General features: G+C 40.6%; 1 long non-coding RNA gene across 1 annotated transcript in view; it reads right to left on the reverse strand.

Moving 5' to 3' along the window:
- Nucleotides 1–16,587: 16,587 nt before the first annotated feature.
- LOC142839773 (uncharacterized) overlaps nt 16,588–26,323 on the reverse strand; it is a 63,724-nt gene continuing 53,988 nt past the window's right edge. Inside the window, exon 3 of the long non-coding RNA XR_012908836.1 lies at nt 16,588–16,727. This is a non-coding gene — a long non-coding RNA (uncharacterized LOC142839773). The remainder of the gene's footprint in view (nt 16,728–26,323) is intronic.

Raw genomic sequence — 26,323 nt, forward strand, 5'->3', positions numbered from 1 at the left:
CTTTATGTAGCTTGCCTGTCTAAGAACTTACTATGTAGACCAGGCTGACCTACAACTCACAGAAATCCACTTGCCTCTGTCTTTCAAGTGTTGGCATCAAAGATGTGCGGAACCATGTCAAGCAGCATTTTTAAGTATTAATTGGTTTTAAAGTGATACATTATAATAAGTGATGTAAAGTTTCTTGAATTTCTATGTATTTAATTGGATGAAACAGAATCCAAGACAAACGTTAGCTAAGATTGTATGAAATGACATTAAAATGTATGGAAGAGTTTATAAGAGTAGCATTGGAGGAGTTATAGGCCATCATGTCCAGAATTGACTGACTGTGTACTTAACTTGATTTTGTTTATCTCAGAAACATTTGAAGTCTTGAATGGTTTATAGAAGTCCAACTAAAAGAATAAGACCCAGGAGGAAGGATATTTCTTAAGCGTTTATTTTTGGGAGGAAGTTTCTAAAAAGGGAATGAAATACAGTATTCTGTGTAAATGATGTGCGTTTATTAAGGCTAATAAAGAAAGTTGAAGAGTCTTCTGTCACACTTTAGGGCAAAAAAAAATAGTCAAATATACATTTTCCTATCACACCTATCACAATTTTGTTCTGATTATGTAATATGATTATCTATGCAAAGATTTATTTATATGCTGCTTTTAGTAAAGGTATTCCTAGATGTTTTCAAGCAAATAAAAATTTAAGATCCCCTAAAACCAGACAGCAGCTACACATTTTCTTTCAATCTAATATATCAAGTGGCTGCTGAATCAGAGGAAAATTAATGAACTCCAAGTTACCCAAGCTTTCAGGAACGTTTCTCTGGCACCGCTGAAATGATCAAAGGGAGAGCGAAGCAAGGGACATGTCAGGATTACTCTTTGAGAGTTGATTGAGTCTTTAATGACGGGTCTCACATGGCTGTAGGCGACCTGAAAATCACGGAGAGTGGAAGATGTAACAACCCCCTTCCCATACGTGAAGGATTATTCTAGGAAGATTCTTACAGAGCTCAATGACCATGACAAATTGACATGGACTCCAATTAATTATTCATCTAGAAAAAGTCCTGGGAGAAATCAACAAAAATGAAACAGCAAACACACAGAAGAAATGGTCTAAGGCCAAGAGTGGTCGATGCCTCTCCTGTTAGAATTGTCCACCTTCCTCCCAGGACATGGTATCATAGCTGGTAGAGAGAGCATAACCTCCTTCAACTGCAGTCATTCCCCCCCTCCTTCTCTCTTTTCTAAGATATAAATGCACTCCAAAATGCTTATCCTGTCTTTAATTCAAATGGACACAATCACATCTACAGTACTTTGTGTAGGGTATATACGTGCTCAGGGCTTAGTGGCTGAACCTGAATGCTCCCGGCAGCCTGGCCCCTCTGCCCTTACTTCTGGGTCTTAAGCCTCAAAAGGATCTGGCTGGGTCAGCAAGAGAAGAGAAGCTGAAGAAACTGTAGAAGGAGAGTCTTCCAAGGATGCCCAGATACACCGAAAGCTTTGTGAAGTGGGATCCAGCAGGACAACAAAAACCAAGGTTTTCTTGCACTCAGTTGACGGAGTAAAGATGGTCTCAGCATGAGCCGTCCCATCCCCGGTCCTGCTGCTGGAGGCAGAGTTTTCCTCTCGCCCTGTTTGGAGCACTGTTATTTCAGGCGGTCGATATCTGCCCTATAGCTATTTCCCAAAGGGAAAAGCATGCTGCCACAGTTTAAAATATGGGTTCTCTGTACTAGCCATGTAAGAGCCCTACAGAGCTAAACAAGTTTCCATTAGCATTCTTCACACAGCTCAGTAATGACGGCTCTTCACGTGGTCAGAACCCTCGGGCTTAACATAAAACACAGCTGTGCTGCCATCCAGCTCAACTCTGGAGACTCCATTCTGTCAGTTTCTTTCTTTCTTTATCAAAAACTTCCTTGAAGTAACAATAGAAAAAAAAAATATATATATATATACACACCAGCCTGGAGGAAGACTTTTGTTTGTTTGTTTGTTTGCTTGTTTGTTTTTCCAGATGGTTTAGAGCCTGTCCTGGATGTAGACCAGGATGGCCTTGAACTCACAGAGATCCGGGAGCGCAGATTCTTAAGAGCTTCTGTGCACACAAACGTAGGCAGGTACACATAAGCTTGAACGTATCAAGCATGAGCAGCATTTTTGGAAAAAGCGTATATTTTACTCAAATGCATTTGAGGTCTGATTTGCCAAGGATTAAATTTTCTAGTCTTTATTAATACAAGGCTGCATGATACTGATCAAGTTTCCTTCCCAAATTTAGCCATTGCTCTGCAGTAAGAGGGGTTCAGTCTGGTCTGCCGACCGCCGTTAGCCACTCCCGCACCTGATGCTCCCTTTGCTCCTGACAGCCCCGGCGATACATGTGCTCTTTATTTAAGATTTATGATTAAGCCCATGAATCATCGCGATACATAATTCAAAGGTTGGCATTCGCCCTTGTACCGTCACATTTTATTCTCCCAGCCAATCAAAGCTTCTGTCTCATTTTTAGAACCTAGGGTTAATTTGCCTTAATAAAATTCATAATGAGGTATGCTTATGAGTCTCATATTTATATGTGACTTAGAGATTGAATGTGTTAATTAGAGGAGAAGTGCTTACACAGAAAAGAAAATGTTTTTGTATTACGTGGGCTTAGGCATTTTGAGAAAAGATTCGTTTTCTCGGGGCGAGGCGTTATGAATGTAGAAGTCAAATTGGAGAAAGGAGTTCATTGCGTTGAATGACCGCACGGTTTGTAGGTCAGTAAAACTTTATTCCAGAAGCTCTGTCTACCCTAAAAGAAAGGTCAAATTTAGGTACCCAATTGTTGGTATCCGAACTGAAAAATATAAGCAAGTTAGTGTTTACACAAACACAGTGGGTGGCTAGTTCTGAAGTGACCGGAGTGCAGGGAGATGAATTTTTCCCTGGTCAGCAGATACAACGGAGCTAAGATTTCCCAGCAGAGTCTCTTCACAGCGTACACACAGCTCTCCCCTATGGCTCTCTCATTCTTAGAGAATGAAGCATCTGTTGTATTCTGTCAGAAAACATATTTCCGAATCCATCTTGACCTTCCCTAGACCCTCTATGTCCCATCTCATACATCAACACTCCTCATTGCCTCCTAGGAAGCAGATATGACTTGATTAAATGAGATTTTCCAAGAATTCCACTTTCATTTCTCCTTTACAATTAAACCACTGTGAACAACACATTCTCAGAGATCTTTAGAGGGAAGATAAGATATATCTCTCTTTCTAATGTTTTATGTATTTTTCCAGGCAGACTTAGTGGTTTTTCTCCACTGCTACCTTTGTGCATTCTCTGACGGTGTCTACTTGAGTTCATATCACATCATATGCAAAACATGCTTATAATATGTATTACTGATTAATTTTTAAAAAATATAATAGCTAATACCACTAATATATTTATTTTTAGATTAATATTTTATGGATTCAGTCTGTTATTTGGCCACATGATATTGGAGTTAATTGAAGTTATGTCTTGGGGCTTTTCATTGCCTCTTCCTGCCTCTGGCCCATCTCATTCTCAAAAATGTGTATTTCTAGTTCAAGATGCCAACAAGCTTCAGTTGTCTACTTGGTGTCTTTGGATGATTAAATTTTTCCCACATCCACCTCTTCACACTAAGCTACGTCGACATTCATTTCCCTTTCCAGTGTCAAATGTTTTAGCATCGCGTTATCTGTCTACTTGAAGACGAGAAGCTATGCTTGACAGTCTCTTTTCTCTCTCAGCTTCCTGTTCACCTCGCCAAGATATCAATGTCTTTCTGCTTCGGTACTCTTCACCTTATCTATGCTCCTGTTTCTGCCCCGTTATAACCCTTTTCCAGAACTCCACCAGACTGTTCACAAACTATGCAGCAGGTTTCTGATTTCTCCCCCAAACCATTTGGTTTTTATTCTTTCTTACTTTGTTTTCTTACTTACTTATCTGGTTTTTCATAACAGAAATTTGTTTGTTTATTTTATTTGGTTTTTCAGAACAGGGTTTCTCTATGTAACTATCCTGGCTGTCCTCAAACTCACTCTGTAAGTCAGGTTGGCCTTAAACTCAGAGATCCTCCTGCCTCTTCCTCCCAAGTGCTGGGATTAAAGGTGTTGCACCACCACCACCAGGCTCATTCTGTGTCTTTTAAAATACTCAAAAATACAACTAAGTAATGTCCTCACAATACAGCTCAGGAGAGTGGAGAAGGGGTGTGTCTGTGTGTAAAGTGCTTTCTGTGCAACCATGAGGACCTGAGTTTGGTTACCCAGCATCCACACAGAGGCTGGACCAGGAGGTGCACATTTGTAATCCCAGCCTTGGGAAGAACAGATGGGAGGATCTCAGAGGTTTTCAGGCCAGCTCACCTAGCTGAACTCCTGGTTCTGTGAGACACCCTGTCTCAAACGATAAGGAGCAGAGCTGGAATGATGGTTCAGTAATCAAAAGGGTGCTTTCTCGTCTTTCAGAGGGCCTGGGTTCAGTCCCCAGCACTTCCAGGGTAGCTCACGGCCACCTTTAATTTCAGTCCAGAGGATCTGAATCTCTCTCCTCTTTTCTATGGGCTTCTGTATTCATGTGTGGTACATAAACACATCTAGGCACACATATATACGCATAGGAAAATCAACCTTCAAAAAATAAGATTGAGAGACAGCTCAGAGGTTAAGAGCACTGGCTGCTCTTCCAGAGATCTGAGTTCAATCCCCAACAACCACATGGTGGCTCACAACCATCTTTAATGAGATCTGGTGCTGTCTTCTGGCCTGTAGACAGACATGTGGACAGAACACTGTATACATAATAAATAAATCTTTAATAAAAAATAACGTTGAGATAGAGTGGTTGAGCTGGTGCCCACCTAGAGCCTGCCTAACATTTGTGGTACTGAAAGGTCCTCTGAATGTTACCAGAGGAGAATGGCAACAAGCCAGCTCTGAGCCCTGTGGTCTACAATGGTGACCTGTCTGCAGGATACATTTGTGCTATAGTGCCACAAATGTTGTGGGAGTAACCAAACACTCTTGTTGGATTTAAGCCAATCTATGAGATAGAAGCACTGCCTGACACTAATATGCTGGCTAAGAACCTGAAAAATGGTAGACACTGGGCCTAGGAGAAAACTAAACACTATTGATCTACTGTGAACACAGTGATAAAATGACATTCTGCTATACTCACAGATCAGTGCCTTGCTCAGGCATCTTCGAACAAATGTCCCCATAGATGAGAGGTAACACAGAGACCCACCACTGGCCAATGTACAGAGAATGTGAGATTTGGAAACACTCAGTCCTAAGAGGGATGTGCTTATCAAGCCCCTCCCCTGCACAGAGAGGGAGCTGCACAGAGAGGAAGAGTAAATGCTGTAAGATCCAGGAGGGATGAATAGGAACCAGAGTTCCAGGAATAACAGGACTGATGCTCATGTGAACTCTGAGACTGAGGCAGTGTACGCAGGACCTACACAGGCTCAAGCCAGAAGGGATGCTAGCGGGGAGGGGAACAAGGGCTCCCACCTCTAACCAGGAATCTCTCTTCAGTTGATACCTGCTTACCAAGGAGAAACTAGTTATGCCCAGTGAAGTTTCACTGGGATATTAACCGCACTGCAGGCTAAGTTCCATGCAATGGTATTTTTGTAGACTTAGTCTCATGTTGTTTTGTTTGGGCATGTGTTGCTTTACTGATCTTCTACAAATAATGTATTTTCTGGATTTTATTTGTATGGATTTTGTTGTGCGTGTGTATGTGTGCTTCTTATTGTTTTTATTATTACTAGGGCTTCCTTGGCATTTTTTTTGTTCCCCTGTTTATTCTCTAAAGAGAAAGAGAGAGAAAAGAGGTGGTGTTGGGTGGGTGGGAAGGTGGGGGGGATCTGGGAGGTGCTGGGGAAAGAAAACCATTTCAACATATATTGTGTAAAAGAATTCAATAAAAAATAAGATGGAGAGAGATAAAGACTCCTCAGTATTGACCTCTATTTCTACGTGAGCAGGCATATATGAGCCCAACCCCAACACACACAAGCATTCACGCGCGCAAATTAAAACAATAATTTCTTTGTAATATTTGATACACTTTAATGGAGGAATCAAGACAAAAAAAAAAACCCTTGAGAAACTATGCAGCAGATGAGCTCTGTCTGGCATGGAGTCTCCCCATCCTTGTGTTCTTGTCCATACCACAGTCTTGCTAGCCTCCTGGTTTTGGTCCTACTGCATAGCCTTCGGGTAGGACTGTTGTCTTCCTTTACTAACCACCACTGAACTTGGTGTCTTAACTGAGCCAGCACTTATTCCTATTTTTACCATTAATCGCAGTATATCACTGGTTACAGTTTTTAAATGATAATTACTTAATCTATCCCTTTGTGTAGAATCTATCTTCCATGAATACAAAGATTCTCTATTCTTACTGTGTCAGAAATAATTATCATGACAGGCAAGAGGGAAGTAATATCTGTTAAAGAAGTGAACAGAGGAACACATGGGTAATATTACCAATATAGTATGTATATATCATTAGTTTATTGGATAAATGAAAGAGGATAAACCATCAGCTCCTCGTGTTTCTAATTTTATAATAGTACAGAACTGATTCAATTCTCACCGTTCACCAGATCTTCACCATCAACTCAATATTCCAATAGCAAAGAATTACTACTAAATAGAATCCTTATATTAAATATGACTATGTAGTATATGTGAAAAATTTGAGATCAGAAACTGCTTTAGAAACAGGAGTTTTTCTTTCTGGTTTTACCAGTGTTGGAGAATAGACAGCTGGGTGAGAAAAATAGCCTTCAGCTTTGTGGCGGGAGCCCGAGCCTCGCTGTGAGTGACTCTGCAAAGATGTCACTGCCTTGCTCTCGGAGACATTCATTGGTCATTTTTCTTTTGCAGATGACTCTAAAGTGATGTTTCACTGAGCCAGATTTTTGAGCTTGAAATCACAAAAATACATAAGAATATAAATTTCTTCATGTAAGGCAGACAATAAAATAAAAACAGGTCCTGATCAAGAAAAACAATTTCAACTACTGAAAGTTAAGGGAAGAATAAAAATAGTTTAAAGTCTGAAAGTAAATTATGTAATAAAGAGTCTCAGTTAAATTTGAGGCTTTTATTGTCAGTAAAATGTTACTGTTTTTATTGACAGGAATAAATTTCACTATTCAACTTAATGTATTCCAAGTATGCGTATATTACTTATGTTATTCAAGATGTATAATATTTTTAAATATTTCACCTATAGAAGTTTATACATATGCAGGAATAAAGTTTATGTCACATACGTACATGTTTACAGATATTTAGAAATTTAAAGATAGCTTTTCTTAACAATTTTCACCATTGTGACATTTTACTAAAAGGTCTCATTTTTCATATGCATACGTGGCAGCCTTTCTCTCCCTTTTCCTGGTAAAGGATTTAGTGGGGAATTAACTAGGCATAATATTTGTGATAACCCCTCAAATTTATAAGTTATTTTTGTGGTCTCCCCTATTTTATCTTGCATTTTGTAGACTAATATGCCTCAGTTTTGTTGTCTCTTTTTCATTTACAGTAATTGGTTTACTATTTACAGAGGTATTTTGCTATTAAGGTATCGCACACTCTTACTTCTGAATCAATGAAACCTTAGTTTAACCTTTATAAAAGTTTTTCTTGCAGTTTTTGCTGGTAAATGTTGTTTCTTGTTTTGTTGTTTTGGCAAGGATTCTCCAGAAAGTCCAGGTTGACTTGACTTGGCAAATAGACAGATAGGTCCTCTAATATGTGATTTTCCTGCCTCGACCTCCCTCTCAAGGACTAGACTGCAATACTGTGCGACCATGCCCAGATAATGGTCGAATTCTGATGAGAGAAGGTATAAATAGTGTACCTCCACCCCCAGATCCCAGCCAAACAGACAACAAAACCCAAAAGACCCAGTGCTGCATCTTCTAAGAGACCACACATCCACTTTTCTCTACTCTCAATGTTTCTACAGCCTGACCTCCCTCCCATGCTGTACCCTGGAAGTGTGAGCTAAAATAGGCCCTTTCTCCCATAAATTGCTTCTTACTAGGGTGTAGTTATGCTTCATTGGTATTTTAATAAATAAAGCTTGCCTGAAGATCAAGGAGTCAAACAGCCTCCCTGGTCATCCTTGCAGACCAGGCAGTGGAACACACACCTTTAATCCCTGTAGCCGCACTAGTTTGCCATAGAAATCAGGTGGTAGTGGTGCACGCCTTCAATCCCAGCCCTAGAGAGGAACGTAAGACGGGAGGAGACAGCTCTCAGACACAGTCTCATGTTGAGGTTTCCTGGAGTCAGGATCACCATTTCGAACTGAGCTAGAGGTAAGAGCCAGTGGCTGGCTGTTTTACTTTTCTGACCTTCAGGTTGAACCCCAATAGCCGTCTCTGGGTTTTTATTAATCACGCCACACTAGGGCACTTTTATCACAACAAGAGTAATGTCACTAGACCAGAGCAGTAATGTAACTTCCCTGCAGCATTGAGGTCCTCTTCATGGCCAAATCTGAGTGAAACCTGGAGAAAAATATGAAGCATAAAAACTTAGACCTAACACAGAGTAGTTATCGTCCGCTTCCAAAGTCTTCATTGTGGGGCGACATCAACAGGACGTCTTTGTTTCTGGGCTCTGAAGAAAGAAAGAGCAGCCGCCGTGTCTCCAAAAGACAAAAGGAAAATGGCCCGTATGCTCTAACACAAAAGCCACGTCATTTCTTCACAACATCTTTCTTTTGCTGTGGTGTTTTAAAATACCAATTTCCTGTAGATAGTGTTTTCATATTCCCCTACAATGTGTTAGAAAATCGTCTAGAATTTGCAATTCCCCGGCAATTTTCACTTCAAGGTGCAGAAATGATACCATGACATTTGAGCATCATGTTGTACCAAGCAATGCTCAGAGTGCTTAGAAATAGCAATGACACGTCTATTATCTCTGATCTGGCAGATTTTTTTCCTCCAGCTTTGTTAACTAAATAGTTGTTGCTTTACATTTGACAACAAGTTTATAATATTGATTAAAACACTTAAATCTATTCCTAAATTTATACATATAATATACATTTTTGCTTTAGATTCCAAGTCAGAATATTTATTTTCTGAATATCCATACAAATTAGTAAGTGATCACATATCACAAAACAATGATAAGATTATCAGCCAAGTTTCTGGCATTGCCCAAGAAAGAATCTGTGGTATAAAAACTATCAGCAGACTACATCTAGTTATGATCAATAAGAACTAAGTAATTGTATCTTCTGAAAATTAGATTGTTTTTGTAGGAGGTAGGGGTTATTATTAGCTTTCCATTGCTAGAACACAATCCCTGAAAAATCTGGCTTAAGAACGAAGTTGCTTATTTACACCTAAGTTCTGACGGTTCATGGGTCTATGGTACCTGCATTGGCCTAGTTTGGGGACGAACTCCTGGCAAATGGCAGGTGACAGTGGGGAGCACATGTTGCAGGGTTTGAGCTAGGCATGGTTATGTCAAGGCATGCCAAACCATGGCTTTTCTAACAACCCTTGCCTGAAAATTGCCAAGGAGAACTGCCTTCTGAGGTTGTAGCTGCATCCTTATAGATGTAGTTGCATCCACGAATCCTGCTCAACTTCAGCAACCTCAATTGCAAGCCTCTGCGGACTGCGGCTGCACCCACAATGGACCCCGAGGAGATACTCATACTGCACCAAACTACAACAGGATAAGAAAGAGATTTTTGTGGATTTTTACCTATTGGAACATTTAAACAACAAAGCAGATCTCAGAATTTTGTCTCACTTGGAATCATCTCAGACACAGTGAGAGACAGACCCACAGACAGAAAGAGACAATGAAGGAAAAATAAGCTGTGATTAGTGAGGAAATTTTCTTGCTAGACCAGTTCCATAGGCTCAACTAGTCACTAGCCCACCCTGGCTTCATCCAGAGCAGAGGTCTGAAACCAAGTTTGCGGCAGTGCCTTCTAGACTCTTCTAAGCCTGTGTGTCCTATATATTCACTCCCTGATGCTATGATAAAAACACCTTGACAAGAGCAGCTCAGAAGGAAATTGGCTCAGTTAGCTGACAGTTCCCGGTCACACTCCGCCACTGCAGGGAAGTCAACAGGGCATGGACTTGAAGCAGCTGTTCATGCCACATCTGTGCTCTGAGCAGAAAGAATTTAACTAGTGCTGTGTGTTGCCCAGCTCACCTTCCCATGCTGTACAACCCAGAACCTAGGGAGTGGTGCCACCCACAATCAGGGTGAGTTGTCCCCCCTTAAGAAACCCAATTAAGAAAAAAAAAAAACAGAAACCAAAAACACCCTGTGGGAGGCCTGTCAAGACCTACCCCAACCCTATGATTCTGTCACTGAGATTATCTGCCCGGTGATCCAATAATATGCAAGTTGTCAGTTAGTTATCCCAGCCGCGTTTGCATATTTAAAGGGGAACTATAAAGGCATTTCTTGAATAGTGCATATTCCCCTAGGGCTGTTTAGTATCAGTAATTCCACCACTGTTTTAACAGCATTTCTGAATCTTAATTGCAGGGCGGGGATCATTCTGGAAATGAAAACAAAACAAAATAAAAACTCTTTCCCTTAGAAAACACTTTTACAGATGGCATAGTGCTTCTAATACCTTGACATCCCTTGCCATAGGCATCCAAAGAGAACTCAGTTTAGAATCTATCTTAAACCCTGTTCGCTCTACGTTCTTCATACAACAACAAAGGAGTGCCCAGGAGTATAAGATCGTTTTCTCAAAACAATGGCCATAACACATGAACTGGTCATAAAACTCCCCTTGTTGCCAGAAAACTAACTTAGAAATATTTCCTTGTTCTCTTTTATATCTATCCACCTGTCTGTCTATGTATGTATGTATGTATGTATGTATGTATGTATGTATGTATGTATGTATCTATCTATCTATCTATCTATCTACCTATCTATTATCTATCTATTTATCTATCTATTATCTATCATCTATCTATTATCTATCATCTATTTATCTATCTATCTAACTGTCTGTCTGTTTATGTTTTACCTATGCCTTTTTAAAGTTTGGGTAATGGAAGTTTTTGACACTGTGACTTACATCAATGATATTATTTACAAGGTATATATTCCTAATTTTATTTTAAGTAATCTTAATATTAAACTCTGCACATATTTACCAGAGAAGAGACAGAAATCCAGAGATGTGTTGAACAACAAAAGATATTTGGATAGTGAGAATGAATTTTTACTGAAATCCCACAATGAGTTAGAACTCGGAGGCATAAAGCACACCTTTTCGCACGAGATCCCTCGGAAATGGGGGTCAGACCCCTCCTTGTAATCAAATTAGGATCTACCCCGAAAGCAGCACATGATAACAGCCTCTGTGTTTGTTCGGCTGGGTTGGAAGCCTGTTCTCTTGTTACTCATTATGTAACCACATGCTTATGCTTATGGTCACTTATTCTCTCCACCCCTTATCTCAATATAATGGAAATAATAATAACCACAAAATAATGCTTAGCCAGTTATACTCACAACATGGGAAATGTTCAATGGTGCACACACTGGCTCATAGAAAAGCTCACTATTTTCTGTCCTTTGATGTCCATCTTTAAACATGTGTTTCATAGTTATTGTGAAAATGAAATGCTAACCTGTATGTGAACAGGGAGGGAATGTGTCTGCATTTTGGTAAGTACACAGTAGATGTTTTGTTTCATTTAGAGTTAATTAGTGTCTCTTCTGTATATGTGTGTAGTGTGCAACTAATTGGGACTAGAAGGGACCCTATCAAAGGCATGGGCATGGCAACTGTCAAGGGAAAAGCAAGTGTGTTCTTCAATGAGAGTCTTTATAGAAAATAATACCTCTCCTAGCTGCAAACAAAATGAGTTCCTAGAGTCTCTCAGGTCTCTGAAGGGTGAGGCAGGGCCTCTATGCTCTCAGTGAATGCCAATTTAGCAAAAAAAGTCCTCTAGTGTATATCCTGTCCATAGTTTGTGTCCTGTATACAACTTAAGGTCTCATCATCCTTCAGACATCACACCCCATCTCCTCCATCAGGAGCGTTAGATGGGAAGGTCACAGAGGTCACACAGCACTCCTCTTTACAAAACTTGTTAGAGGAGATTCTTCTGTGCTGATTTTGGACCTATTTGTTTATTGATTATTGACCTTCTTAGGATTAAGGTTCATTAAGAAAGGGATCATGGTTTTCTGTCTCATCCCGGACCATAGCATGCTGATCAGCTCAGGGATAAATATACTGTAAATATTGGTTACGTAACACTATAGTGCCAACTAGGAGAATCATCACTGCATAGTTGAAATCAAATGGCGGTACAGAAGTTTACAGGACCCAAAAGGAACATAAATGCTGGGTTAATTTAACTGAGGACGCGGCCAGTTATGGTTAGAAGACGTTAGGAGATTTGTGTTTATTAAGGGAAAATGTAAACAAGAAGGAAAACAGAAAAGGAAGACAGTATTTATGCCCTGGTAGTGTGCTAGATTATAAGACATGAATTTTAAGAAGAGCTGAGCAGACTATAGGGAAGGTAAGGGCAGATTTAGAATTGTAAGGTTATGTGCCACTAAACAGACCCATTGATAAGATGATAACGCTATAAATACTTTCTTTAAGAGCAGGTCAGAACTATATACTTTAAGCAAAGGAAGACATAAGATATGTATGAGGCAACGTTTGATATAGGAAGCTAAAATTACTTGAGATATTTTGAGCATACCACAATTTAAATGGGGACTAACTAATTAAAAAATGGTGGTAACAGTCAGAGAGATGAACTCCAAGAGCAGTGTCTGGGGATGCCTATGACTGTGTCTCAATATCTAGTTCCTCTCTCTCTCTCTCTCTCTCTCTCTCTCTCTCTCACACACACACACACACACACACACACACACACAGAAAGAGAGAGAGAGAGACAGAGAAAGAAAGAGAGAGACCCAAACACTATATTATATGCCTAAGGGCAAGGGGTTATATAGACGTCAACCCACCCACAGCATTGACCGCTCTTAAGTCCATGATGATTTGCTAGTTGATGCGGAGTTAAGAGCCATTGAACAAAGTTGGTAAGAAAGAAAATGTCACTGATCACTAAGCCCCAGTCTACGGCATCTGAACTAACAGGGTCTTGTCTCAGAGACAGGAAATTCAGCAGACCTCACAGAGAACTGTCTCCTTCCAGGTCAGCGTATAATCATATATTCCCTTTGAAGCAGATGATCGATGTGTTTTTAAAAATTCTCCAGAAGTTGCACTTATACTGTGTCGTATTTAACTCCTTATTTGGCTCTGCAGACTCACTGTACCTTCTGAATTATTTCCCTCCTAAGGAAATGAGAAAGAATTGTGGGGGAGAACAAGTCCTAACTTCTGAAACCGTATGGTCTTCATGTTTGAGTTAATCAAAATCACCCCTAAATATTGGATGTGATCACCACAGTTTCATAATTTTAAAATATTGGAAGGGAATATCGCCTATGGGCATTACCTTTCCAAGGTAATAGCGTGCACAGCTGCTAATCGCCAAACCCATTCATCCAGTTTACGTAAAGCCATAGCCAGCCTACTGCCTACACCCCAGCCTACCTTCTGCTTTTTACAGTCCTTCCATTTGGACTAAAATTCAGGATCCTTGCCAGTGACATCCACCTCCAATGTTTTCAGCGTTGCTACCATCACCCTGGCAACACAGGAGACAGGACATAAATAGTTGTTCTGCCAAATGTGTCTATTGCCTTGTTATGCTTGTGGGAGTAAGCGTTGCCAAGGGGAGTTTAGACAAAAGTTAAAAGTAAATTTTAACCTATAAATGGCAAGATATTGTAAAAAATGCACCGATGCTCTATTTATTTAAACAAGAATATGAAAATGAGAACGAAGTCTAAACTCCATTACGATTGAGAAAAATCCATAAATCCATGTCTTTTTTCTTAGCACCAATACCAGCAAATCACCAATAAATACCTATAAAATTGATGAATTTTTCTAATCAAGTATGCATTTTAAAAATCAAAGCTGAAAGTTTAACAAAATTTGTCATTACTGTAGTAACTTTAAAACCAAGGTTGGCTTGTAGTTTAACTGGAAGACAGTTTCCCTAACAGGTATGAAGTCCCGGATGTCACTCACCGCACTGCCTAGACCATGGAGGGTGGAACACACACCTCAAGCCCAGCACTGGGGGAAGGGGGAGGGGAACCAAAGGTTAGGCTACACAGTGAGTTTGAAATCACCAGCTATATGAGACCCTGCAGAAAAAAGAAAAATACCAAAACCATAGTCTAGAATATTTTTGAAATCACAGAATTCTTCTTTTTATTGATTTTTATTGTGCCCTACTTTTTTTCTCTGCTCCTCTCCCTTCCTCTCTCCTGACTCCTTCAACCCTCCCCCAAGGACCCCATGCTCCCAATTTACTCAGGAGATCTTGTCTTTTTCTACTTCCCATGTAGATTAGATCTATGTACGTCTCTCTTAGTGTCCTCATTGTTGTCTAAGTTCTCTGGGATTGTGGTTTGTAGGCTGGTTTTCTTTGCTTTGTGTTTAAAAACCACTTATGAGTGTGAGTACATGTGATAACAGTCTTTCTGTATCTGGGTTACCTCACTCAAATCACAGAATTCTTAATAGACGCAAAGTGGATTCATAATGTAGTTAGTGCTAGGGATACGAGATGATGCCACTATTCTGGCACAATGTCATTGGCCACCTTGACCACTAGATTGCTAAAAGCAGAATAGATTCTTTTTGTCATGACACTTAGTCTCCCATTCCTTATCTCACAGCACGTGTGGTAGGTATTTTGCTAAGAAAACCTCTGCAGAAGGAGCTGCAGGCTGTGTTCTGCCGCCCGGCTCCCAGCCACCTGGCTAGCTTATGCTCCAAAATAACAACACACAAACTGTATTCATATAAACACTGCTTGGCCCATTATATCTAGCCTCTTCTTGGCTAACTCTCACACCTCGACTAACCCATTTCTAATAATCTGTGTAGCACCAAGAGGCAGTAGCTTACCAGGAAGATTCTAGCCTACATCCATCTTGGGTCAGAGCTTCATCGTGTCTGGCTCAGAGAGGAGAGGCATGGCGATTGCCTCACTTCCTCCCAGCATTCTGTTCTGTTTACTCCGCCTACCTAATTTTCTGTCCTATCAAGGGCCGAGGCAGTTTCTTTATTAACCGATGACATCAACTCAAAACAGAAGACTCCCACATCAAACCTCAACCCTAAGGGGTCAACAGAATGTAGCATGATCCTTCAATTAGTTAGGGTAAAATCAGGCCCATCCTAACATGTTGATTACCGGATCACATGATAACTCTTTAGGTCACATAATAATCATTACAATCCTCAGTGCTCCCTGAGCCTTTCTGGAGTGAGGTCACACTGTAGTGCCAACCCAACTCTACTCTCTTTAAATCTCTGCCATCAGTGTTCCTTACCAGTGTCTTGGTAACCTCCCCCACAGTTTCGAGAGTTTCTATTCTCAGAGGGGAGCCTTACCAGTGGTCTTGGTAACCTCCCCCACAGTTTTGAGAGTTTCTATTCTCAGAGGGGAGTGACTGTGGGAAGAAAAGCAGCAGGCGGTTCCCATTCTGGTCCCCAGGCCTGCTTTTTTGGAAGCGGAACTGATTTTAGGAAAGAGCCACATGTGTAGTGTATTTGCATCCCTTCAGGAAGGACAGCATAGAAGAGAGAGGCTCCTGTGGAAACACAGGCACACTGCTGACCTTCCGCCTGAGGAATCGCCTGGCAGGGTAGAAATCGCAAGGGATCTGGGAGTAGGGAGGCCATGTCTCCATCCCCACTTCCACATTTACCTTTCTCACACTTGGGCACATGACTTTGAGTCTGACTTTTCTAGTAAAATAAAATGCAAAATCAGAATAATTAATAATAATAATCTATGGCTTTCAGAGATACTAAGACTCGAGTTGGTGAAGAGTGAAGCCATTTGCAAACAGAGGGCTGTACAAGAACATCGTCTTGGCTTGCACAAGGACATTGCAGTCAATGATGGAATCTACAACACAAATGTTGGTCCTGTAAGACGACATCAGTAGCAGAATGGTAGCGGTCTTATCATGCCTAGATACGTTCTATGATGTTTTTACATATCACCACAAAATCCATGTTTCCTTAGAAGGATTATGGGAGTTTCACAAATATTGGGGAAGATTGTTATTTTTAGAAGAAATACAAATGTTGGTATCATAACAACATAACACAAAGCACAGCTGTAGATGTCTGAAAGAACAAACGGTATGAAACAACAAAAATACATGAAAACACATTTATCATGACACATTTCCATTACAAGGCATAGCATAGCAATGTAAGTTATTTATGATCATAGTGACATCATGATTATTATTGTTATGTCATGACAGAATACAGAGCATACAAGCCCAATATTTTAATTTTACAGGAGGAAACTTAGGCATAGAAAAGACAAAGAATCATAGCGAAGGTAAAATAAAAGATTCTTGAAATTAGACTTAAGCACCTATAATACAAGGAATGTATTTTCCAGCACACCAAGATATTGCTTGCTTCTGGAAGGCGGGTAGTTGAGATAAATGTTGTAGCATTCATCTCTCTTGGTAGGGTTCAGGTGAGTAATCTCTAGACTTGTAGATGGCTGCCTTCTTCCTGTGATAAGAGAGAGAGAGAGAGGCATGTCTTAGATGCTCTTAAGATCTGGCTAACCTGTATTCTTACTGGAATAGAATAAAGAGGAGCACAGGTGTTTTGTTTTGTACAGACAATGTAGGTCCACGGTGTAGGTAACAGGCATCTGCAGAGATGTGGTGCTTAACAGAATTGAGGTCAAGAGAATATCAATGCAAAATCCGTGTTTCCTTAGAAGGATTATGGGAATTTCACAAATACTGGGGAAAATGGTTATTTTTAGAAGATTTAAAATGTTGGTATCACAAGAAAAAAAAACACAAAACACAACTTCAGAGGCCTGTGAAAGAACAAATGGTATCATCTTGAGCTACTAAAATAAAATACCCTAGTCTAGACAAGTTAAGTAGCAGCCTTTCCCCTTTAGACTTCTAGGAGGTGGGAATTCGAGATGAAGGTTCATCTAGCATTCATTTGTCTTAATAGGGGTCTAGTGAGCACTGTCCTCTGGACTTGTAGATGGCTGCCATCTTCCTGTGATATGAGATAGATAGATAGATAGATAGATAGATAGATAGATAGATAGATAGATAGATGATAGACAGACATATAGATTATATATATGTAGATAGATTTGTTATTTATGAACATAATGATCATTATGGTTATCTTACGATAGAAAACAGTCATAGGATAGTGTACTTTGTTTTCTTATAAAGCCCTAATTACAATAACATCATGCAGACCCCACCCTCAAAACCTCATCTGAACTGAAGTTCCTTTCAAAGGTCTTACCTACATCATCATCACCTTAGGAGCTAGGGCCACTGGGTCTGGGCTTTGGAGAAGCCATCCACGAACTCCAACCACAGAAGAGAGAGAACACCAAGACCAGCTCTTAAAAAGAATGGAGTTGATGATATTTATCCCATTAAAACTAAACTACTGTGGCTAGAGAGATGGCTTAGAGGTTAAGAGCATTGCCTGCTCTTCCAGAGGTCCTGAGTTCAATTCCCGGCAACCACAAGGTGGCTCACAACCATCTGTAGTGAGATCTGGTGCCCTCTTCTGGTATTCAGACACAACACTGTACACATAATAAATAAACAAGTAAATCTTTAAAAAAAAAAAAAACCTAAGCTACCTAAACTATTGTGTTTGCTTCTCTAAACGCCCTTGAAAACATCTCACAACACAGAAATGAATTCGACCTTCTGGTGGAGAACTATAAACTGTAGAGACTGCATGAAAACACGTAACTGAATCTACGCTACCATTATCCACAACAGTCACCGTGGTGAAAAGATGCCAGAAGTTATGAAACCGAGAGAGCGGTATAAGGAATAAACTGAAGACCGGCACACAGCAAGGGAAACATGTCCAAAGCCGGAGCACAAAGGCACCAAAGGGTGGACTGTAAACGGGGAGGGAGATCCAGTAGAACCTTAAATATAACAGCAGGCAAGCGGATTTCGGGGAATCCGAGGCCAGCCTGGTCTACAAGAGCTAGTTTCCAGGACAGGCTCCACAGCTACACAGAGAAACCCTGTCTCGAAAAACCAAAACCCAAATAATAATAACAACAATAGCAGCAGCAGCAACAGTAGCTGGAGCAATGGATACCAGAGGCATGGTCAGCTGGAAAATTGACTAAAGCTCACGAATAGACATGCCTTTGGAGGAGGAGGAAACTTGAGCATTCGCTTCCGGGATCAGGATTGAACAAAGACTTTATGGGTGGACAAAACTTTAGTGTGGTGTGTGTGTGTGTGTGTGTGTGTGTGTGTGTGTGTGTGTGTGTGTGGTGTGGGGAGGTTTCAAAACTTCACCTCCAGTCAGTGACAAGAATTTGAAATCTTTCCTTAGGTCCACCAGATGGCGCCAAAACTATACCCGGCGCAGGAAGATGCATCCAGAGGCCCACACTGGAAATGGGGAGTCCACTTCAACAGGTCAGTCCCGCTCCCTAACTAACAAGAAAGGACTCTTGTTCTGGGCAATTGAATTTTTAAAGCACATTTTCCGAATTCCCACGGGTTTTTTTCTATGGTTACAGTCATTCTCTTGGCTAATCTTTCTCTTTCCTCTCAGAATAGAAAGGAAACAGGCATGTTAATCTGTAGGTTCAAGTTGGAGGTCTCAGAATTGGAGAAGGCGAGGCATGAGGAGTTCAGCGCCAGCCTGGGCTCCTGACCATAAGGTAGAGAAGCTGAACTCCTCATTTCTTCCAATTTTCCTATTTTTAAATTTTAAGAAAAGTAAGGGAGATTTTTATAAATTCCCAGAGCAGAGCCAACACCGTGCATTTAATATGATGGTGTCAACCCCTAGCAACGTTCACCCTAACGTTGACTATACTAGCTAAGCAGTACCGGTGTGCTGTGTTGTTATGGTTAGCATTCTCCAAAGGATGCTAGACCACAAATAGCAGAACGAGCTCTGGACATCCAGCATTCTTCTTGGAGAATTATTAGAAACAATTAGAAATTATTGGAGCGATTAGAAGTCTGCCTCTCAGAATTTTGTCTAAGATGAACACTTTTATGGATAAATCACACTTCTTATTTATTTATTTGTTTGTTTGTTTGTTTGTTTGTTTGTTTTTGCCTCATTTCAAAAGAGCAGGAGCCTTCCAAGTTTAGGCTGCCTGTTAAGATTAAGTATCAGTGGGCATGGGGAAGGGTTTACCTCTGGGCTTTAGTGTATCTGTGACGGTTTTCACACCCTACTGATGAGTAGGAACCCAGATGTTATTAAACCTCTTTAATATTCAGTATGCTGTTACAAAACCAATTCCCAAGCAACAAGAATACAAAGTTGCTATATGTCTATTTACATATATACATGCAATTGTAAAATAGTTTCTTAAGTGCTGAGCTGAATGTTGCCCCGAGAGAAAAAGAAACCAGAAACATTCATTGTGAAAATGAGAAATCTGCAGTATAGAAAGAACTCGTTGAGAAAGCCGGCTGAGTAGCAGGGAGGGGAAGCAGAGAGGGGAAGCATTAGAAAAGATAACACCTGTGTGCGGCAGCCTCTTAAACCAGACATTTAACACGTCGTTTGACAGGCCTCGGAGAGAGTCGGGTATTAGCTCTCTGGTGTCGGGTGAGAACAAGCCCTCTGATAGGCTCCTCCACGGCCTAATTCTGAATTTAGATTTACCTGATTCCCAGTTTCTGGATGCTGTGCTATCAGAGGGATAAGATTTTTTTTTCCTTGTCAGAAAAGCGTGGATGGTCAATACCAAAGCTACCGAGGTGAAGCAAACCTAATTTTAAATTCAAAACCACTGATCTGTTACGTGACCTTGGGCTAATTACATGCTCGCTTATTCAATTTCCCGTGTAGTCCTTTCTTTATCTTTAAAGGCAACAATACCTCCGGCAGAAGGGCATGTTTGAATGCGGTTCTGTGCTTATGGTGAAGTCTGATACTTGGGAAACCGCCAACAGTGTTAGGTATCGTCACTATCTTTGCCATAGTCCTCCCCAACATTATTCAAGATAAGTTTATGCTAACTTTCCATGTTAATATAAACTGAATATAAAATCTTAAAATGCAACTTCCGACCTCAAGTATTGGCTCTTTATATTCTCGCTGTTGTAAACAAAGTGAGAGACTGAGTAATGGGTGAGGAAAAAATGGAGTGTTGTGGGTAACAATACACTATAAAGTATAAAGTTATACTATTCACCATTATATGCAACAACAAGAAAAAACAGAAGTACATCATGTGACTACTTAACACATTTGAAGACAACAGTTTGAAGTGCTTTGGGATTTCATTATTGTGTGTTCACTGTAGCGATCTTAGGAGCTATGCAAACATTCAAAGGCAGACTTAAGTATCTCTTTAAATTCCACCCTCTGAAGAGAGCTAGATTCACAAACTTTAAAGTTAAGAAGATTTTTACTTTGCAATCTTTCATAATTTTCTCTCTGCATCTGTACAGACCCAGGGAGAGTGAGAGAGTACGCCATACAGCAACTCAGCTGATGGTGGGTAAGCTTGTGGCTCTATGTAGCACACAAGCCGAGTGTGTTCCAGGAGTGTTGGGGCTACTCGTGTTACTGGAGTAGATGAATGTAAAGAGATGGTAAAGTAAACACAAGACAGTATGACGAGTTAGGAGTGTGAAGATGATGGCCGCTTAGCTCAGGCAGTGGAGCTGAGAACGTGGCCTTTGATCTGGATTCATTTCAGAATTACAGCCCCAAGGCTGTGTGGGCGATGAATGGGGAATGGGCTCTGCTAATCACCCAAGTGCATAAGCAAGAGATGGGAGCTGCCATTCACTGACTTTGGGAAGACAGCAAAGGGATCTTGTCTGTGGTGCAGTCAGGAGGTACATTTGCCCCACCATCTGGAGTTTCACAGAGATATCTGGGATACAAATAGAAACGGGAAGCCATCAGCACATTGTCATGGTCTCTGAAATCGTAAGAATGGAGGAGATCAGCTAGGGAGGCCTAGGCAGAAAGACTTTGAAGGGGTGGGCTATGCAGGTGGATGCTGCAAAACCAGCAAAGAGTAGAAGGAAACGTAGGTGGGAATAGGGAGACTCTTCCATCAGGCTGTCTGTCATCCAGATCCCACGATAAAGCATCCATCAGAAGACCGCAGTATGGACGTCATGACTCCACCACTCTGGTTAAAAACATGTTAATGCCTACTTAAACTTCTTTATCTTGTGAATGCTTCTTCATTCTCAATGCTGCCACTGGCTTCAGTGTGAGAGCAATCAGAAGAGGAACTATACAATTCTACCTGCCTGCTATGCCCCTAACTCTCTAGTCACAGGCTTTCCATGTTATTATCCATATCTAGACTGTGCATGAGGTCCTATCAGAGAGATCGTGGCTTCAATCGCGCTCCCATGTCACTGTTTTCTACATATATTATGATTTTGGTCATACATGTTTCTTTTTTCTGTTTTTCTTCATTGATTTTCTTGAACTATACATTTTTCTCCCCTCCCCTCCAACCCTTTCCCATGGTCCCCATGCTCCCAATTTACTCAGGAGATCTTGTCTTTTTCTACTTCCTGTGTAGGTTAGTTCCACATATGTCTCTCTTAGGGTCCTCATTGTTGTCAAGGTTCTCTGGGATTGTGATTTGTAGACTGGTTTTCTTTGCTTTATGTCTAAAAGCTACTTATAAGTGCGTACATATGATAATTGTCTTTCTATATCTGGGTTTCCTCACTCAATATGATGTTTTCTAGATCCATCTATTTGCCTGCAAATTTCAAGATGTCATTATTTTTTTATCACTGTGTAGTACTCGATTGTGTAAAAGTACCACATTTTCCTTATCCATTCTTCAGTTGAGGGACATCTAGGTTGTTTCCAGGCTATGACAAACAATGCTGCTATAAACAAAGTTGAGCACATGTCCTTGTGGTAAGATGAGTGTTTTGGGGGTATGTACCTAACGGCGGTATTGCGGGATCTCGAGGTCGATTGTTTTCTAATTTTCTGAGAAGTCGCCATATTGATTTCCAAAGCAGCTGTGCAAGTTTGCGCTCTCAGCAGCAATGGCGGAGCATTCCCCCTACCTCACATTCTCTCCAACAAAAGCTGTCATCAATGTTTTTGATCTTGGCCATTCTGACAGGGCATCTCAGAGTTGTTTTGATTTGCATTTCTCTGATGACTAAGGATGTTGAGCATTTCCTTAAATGTCTTTCAGTCATTTGAGATTCATCTGTTGAAAGTTCTCTATTTAGATCTATACACCATTTTATTATTGGATTATTTGGTCTTTTGATGTCAAGTTTCTTGAATTCTTTGTAAATTTTGGAGATCAGACCTCTGTCTGATGTGGGGTTAGTGAAGATCTTTTCCCATTCTGTAGGCTGTCATTTTGTCTTGTTGACTGTCTCCTTTGTTTTACAGAAGCTTTTCAGTTTCAGGAGGTCCCATTTATTAATTGTTTCTCTCAGCGTCTGTGCTACTGGGGTTATATTTAGGAAGTGGTCTCCTGTGCCAATGCGTTCACGTGTACTTCCCACTTTCTCTTCTATGAGGTTCAGTGTGGCTGGCTTTATGTTGAGGTCTTTGATTCATTTGGACTTGAGTTTTGTGCATGGTGATAGATATGGATCTATTTTCATTCTTCTACGTGTTGATATCCAGTTATGCCATTACCATTTGTTAAATATGCTTTCTTTTTCCATTTGATATGTTTTGCTTCTTTGTCAAAAATCATGTGTTCATGATTGTAGATTGTTTTCTAATTTTCTGAGAAATTGCCATATTGATTTCCAAAGCAGCTGTGCAAGTTTGCACTCCCACCAGCAACGGAGGAGCATTCCCCTTACCTCATATCCCCTCTTCATCTTCATGCCAATACCAGGCTGTTTTCAGTACCGTAGCTCTGTAGTAGAGTTTGAAGTCAGGGATTGTGAGGCCTTCAGAAGTTCTTTTATTGTACAGGATTGTTTGGATTATCCTGGTTTTTTTTTTTTTTTTTTTTTTTTTTTTTTTTTTTTGCTTTTCCATATGAAATCGAGTGCCGTTCTTTTGAGGTCTGTGAAGAATTTTGCTGGGATTTTAATGGGCATTGCATTGAATCTGTAGATTGCTTTTGGTAAGATTGCCATTTTTACTATATTAATTCTACCTATCCAAGAGCATGGGAGATCATTCAATTTTCTGGTGTTTTATTCAATTTCTTTCTTCAAAGATTTAAAGTTCTTGTCATATAAATCGTCCACTTGTTTGGTTAGAGTTACTCTGAGATATTTTATGCTATTTGTGCCTATTGTGAAGGGTGATGGTTCTCTGATTTCTTTCTCAGCACATTTATCATCTGTGTAAAGGAGGGGTACTTAATTTTTTAGCTAATCATGTATCCTGCTACATTACTGAAAGTGTTTATGAATTGTAGAATTTTTGGGTCGCTTATGTAAACTCTCATATCATTCCCTCTGTTGTATCTTCAGTGCTTGAGATTTTCTCTTTCATCTCTTGTATTCTGTTGTTTATGCTTGAATTTGTGCTTCCTGGTCGTTTTTGCATGATTGCTATTTCTATAATTCCCTTGGCTTGTGTTTTCTTTATTTTCTCTATTTCAGTTTTCAATTATTGAATAGTTTCTTTCATCTTTTTGGTTGCTTTTTCTTGGTTTTCTTTAAGTGATTTGTTGATGTCTTCCTTTTTTGTTTGTCTTTTCTGCCATTTCTTTGAGGGAATTTCTCATTTCCTCTTTAAGGGCCTCAAACAGTCTCCTGAAGTTATTTTTTATGTCATTTTCTTCTGCTTCGTCTATATTTGGTTGTTCAGGTCTTGCTGTTGCAGGTTCACTAGATTTTACTGGTGTCGTGTTGCTCTTTGTGGTGTTGTGTGGTTCTTACCTTGTCTGCCCTTCTTTTCCCCTAATTGGTGTAGTTGGTGCTGTCTGTGACTCTGGTCATCAGTCTTTCAAGTATCAGTGGATCCAAAGCTCAGATGGTTGTTCCTCATGGTGCGGTCAGTGCCACAGTTCCAGTAACGCCATTGTTCACTCCACGTTCCTGGAGGTCACTCAGCACTCCCGGTGAGCAGCACTCCCGGTGAGAGGGGGCGGTTTGCTCCGCTCCTGTGGAGTTCATTGTCTCAAGCCTGCTCGGGCCTAGGTTGCCGTCTCAGACCTGTTTCTGTAAATATCTCTGGTCTGGATCTACTCCCTCAAAGGTCCTTGTCTTGAGGTTGGTCCTACAAAGGTCTCTGGCTCCAATCTACTCCCTCAAAGGTCCCAGACTAGGGTGTACCTGTACCTGCAGAGGTCCTGGCTCAGGCCTACTCCCTTGAAGATTCCAGACTCATGCCTGGTCCTGCAGAGGTCTCCAGCTCTGGCCCAGTTTCTCAGAAGTTGCTCTCCTGTACAGTGTGGAGTTCACTGTCTCAGGTCTGCCCCAGCTTAGGTCTCTGGCTCAGTCATCTTTCCATAAATGTCCCTGGTCTGGCTCTGTTCCAACTTAAAGGGAGTTCACTATCTCAGGCCTGCTCTGACTCAGGTCGCTGGTTCAACTGCATACACATTTCTACAATTAATTTATTATAAAACAAAAACCCTAGAATGTGGCCTTTTTAAAGGATTCCAGGGCATTTTATTTATAATTTTTGTTTGTTTATGTTTTGTTTGTTTTGAGACAGGTCTCATTCTGTAGCTCTAGCCTGGAATTTACTGTGTAACTCAGGTTTCCTGTGAATTTACAATAATCCCCCTGGCTTAGTCTCCTGAATTCTGGGAGCACAAGAGTGCCAGGGGTATTGAATCATTTGATATAGTAAGTAGGTAGTCTTTGTCACTCTTCACAGACAGATAACCCCTGGTCTTCAGTTATTCTTCTGCTTACAATCAAAACCTACTGAATTAAAATTTAATTTTTTAAATGTGAAAAATTACTATCCTAACTCTAACTGTGGTTTGTGTGGGTTTTTTTGGTCTGTATGTAGGCCTTTGGCTTTCCTGGTAACAGCACTGTCTAGTGACAAAGATAGATCCCTTGGCCTGGAGTAGAAGATCCCACACTTTGCCAGTTTGGGGAAAGCTGCCACGTGGTATCAGATCTACATCCACATCTCAGGGCCTGCAGTGGCTTTTACATGATACAAATAGTGTATCAAAGGCAAAGATTTGATTTTCAGCTAAAGGCACAGGCCTGAGCCACAAACTTAGAAAAAGTGAACACATTTTCTTTCTCTCCTCAAGAAATTTAAATTCCAACGAATATACCATGATCCAAAGAACACATTAAAGTATTTTGCAGTAAGTTCTGTAACAGGCACTCCATACATATATATATATATATATATATATATATATATATATATATATATATATATATGAAGGGTTAGTTAGCCCAGCTCAGAGATATAAGGGAATTTGGGGCCAAACAGACTAATATGTAAAAACCAAAAAACCTGAAGATGGGGTGTGCTGAGAAACACTGTCTCCTGCATATGGCATAGCTACGTACTCATGAACTCACTCTAGCTCAAGATGAATGCAGGAACAGCCCACATTTCCAATGCAGTACTACTTGGACTGAGAAGGTTACAGAAGACAAACAAAGGAGGGGCACGAAAGTGAGAAACAGGTGAGTTAGCACGTGTCTAGGGTATGCATGAGCTTAGTAGGTTCAAGATACATAGGATTCGTGTGTGAAATTGTCAAAGAAGAAATAAGCAACATTAAAAATAAAACAAAACCAGCTAATTCCATCATAGGGAGATGGAGGCCACAACAGAAAAAAAATGTGGGAAACCAGAGGATTCCAATGTCATAGACATGGGGGCAGTGGGGGAGGGGAAGGGCAGGTACAATTAGCAGCCTAAATTCAGAAAAAGAAACAAAAGTAAATTTCATGAAAGAAATCTGACCCAGTTACTCAGGGGTCTCTGAGAAGCTGGCTTTCCAAACCCTCTTCCTTCTCTGACTGGAGGGCTGCTGTGCATCAGCCACAGGTCCACACTCTGGACCTGTTCATTGTGAACAGGGACAGCGGGGAAACGCCTCGACAAGAGAAGCAGGCATGGGATCCTGTCCTGAGAGCTGAGGGGAAAGTAAAGTCTTCCATCCTCTGGTGCTGACCAGATTCCCAGAATGAACGTGTCCAAGTCCTAGA

This window comes from Microtus pennsylvanicus, chromosome 22 (genome assembly GCF_037038515.1).
Source record: "Microtus pennsylvanicus isolate mMicPen1 chromosome 22, mMicPen1.hap1, whole genome shotgun sequence".
NCBI lineage: Eukaryota > Metazoa > Chordata > Mammalia > Rodentia > Cricetidae > Microtus > Microtus pennsylvanicus.